Source organism: Podarcis vaucheri (assembly GCF_965113315.1).
Source record: "Podarcis vaucheri genome assembly, chromosome: 8".
Taxonomy (NCBI): Eukaryota; Metazoa; Chordata; class Lepidosauria; order Squamata; family Lacertidae; genus Podarcis; species Podarcis vaucheri.
Genome location: NC_138766.1, coordinates 20,812,344 through 20,814,011, shown reverse-complemented (window position 1 = coordinate 20,814,011; position 1,668 = coordinate 20,812,344). Strand labels below are relative to the sequence as shown.

Sequence of the window (1,668 nt, the reverse complement as noted above, 5' to 3'; positions counted from 1 at the left end):
CCCAGACACTCCGGTCAATTCCCAACAGAATTTTAAAAACACAATAAAACATCAAACATTAAAAACTTCCGTAAACAGGGCTGCCTTCAGATGTCTTCTAAAAGTCAGATAGTTGTTTATTTCCTTGACATCTGATGGGAGGACATTCCTTGACATCTGACGGTAGGGCGGGTGCCACTACCAAGAAGGCCCTCTGCTTGGTTCCCTTTAACCTCACATCTCACAGTGAGGGAACCACCAGAAGGCCCTCAGGGCTGAATGATGGGGGTGGAGATGCTCTTTCAGGTATACAATACACATTATTTGCCTGAAAAATCACATTGCAGATTTTCAGGTTATGAACGCGGCAAACACGGAAGTGTTTACTTTCGGGTTTTCCGCATGCGCAGAAGTGATCTGCGCATTTCACACGTGCAGAAGTGATCTTCATGCTTCACACATGTGCAGAAGCGCTCTATCATGCTTTGCTCACGCACAGTAGCGGTGCTATACTTACAAACTTTTCAGGGCGCAAACAGCACCCCGAAACAGATCACGTTCGTAAGTAGAGGTACCACTGTATGAACAGAATCAAGTTTCTCCCACATCCCTAGATATTGAGCACGTGCTTAAATCCAGTTCAATAGCTCTGGCGCGATTCAGTGGGGTCTGTATATTGCCACTAGAGCAGCTCTTTGCAACCGCATACACACAGATGCATTTTCTTCATTACTCAGAAGCTAAAAACAGTTTCTCCGTCTGCTCTTCATATTTCAGTACAGGACAGGCTTTGTTTTCTCGTTTCTCCCTGCAGTACTTTGTAGGATTTTGACAGTTTCTGCAAGATTCCATCAGCCTCCTGACACTTACATCTGATCTTGACAGGCCTTCATGCAGCTTACCTTATGAGAAAAAAACAATGTTTTCATACTTGTATCTCCCCCCCCCCATTTAATCTCTAAGTTAGAGGGGAAAACTTGAAAATGCGATGCTCCTGTGTGCCAAAGGCTCGGAAACGGAAAGTGGTTTACTTTGTGTTGATTTATTCCAGTTGCTGGAGGCTTTGATCATTAATCTCCGAGTCTGTTCTCTAGACTCTGCCTGGAAAATAAAGAGGGCGATGAAACATGAAGCCTCACATCTGATCAGCTGAAACCAGTGTCAAGTCTCATTGTCAATAAGTTTGCACCAGGCATTAGCTTCAGCACAGATAATTCCGGTAAGAGGAACAAGCCAAGCAGATGCACATGGTAGAGGCTATATTATTGGGAAAGGTACAATAAAAGAGCAATAGAAAATTGTAATCTTTATGGAATATCACAAATGCAAAATATTAGCAAATTACTTTATAGAAGGTAAAACCTCAGCGCCTAGGACTTGCCGATCGTATGGTCGGCGTTTCGAATCCCCACGGCGGGGTGAGCTCCCATTGTTCGGTCCCAGATCCTGCCCACCTAGTAGTTTGAAAGCACCCCTAAGTGCAAGTAGATAAATAGGTACCGCTTTATAGCGGGAAGGTAAACAGCGTTTCCATGTGCTGCGCAGGTGCAGGCTCGCCAGAGCAGCTTCATCACGCTGGCCATGTGACCTGGAAGTGTCTTCAGACAGCACTGGCTCCCGGCCTCTTAAGCGAGATGGGCGTGCAACCCCAGAGTCGGTCATGACTGGCCCGTACAGGCAGGGGTACCT

The 1,668-nt window shown here is 45.9% G+C and overlaps 1 long non-coding RNA gene across 1 annotated transcript; it reads right to left on the bottom strand.

Moving 5' to 3' along the window:
- Nucleotides 1-685: 685 nt before the first annotated feature.
- LOC309538921 lies at nt 686-1,080 on the bottom strand. Its single transcript, XR_014222504.1, has 2 exons — nt 1,011-1,080; nt 686-881 (listed from the first exon to the last, which is right to left on the bottom strand). It is a non-coding gene; the product is annotated as an uncharacterized lncRNA (long non-coding RNA).
- Nucleotides 1,081-1,668: the final 588 nt, after the last annotated feature.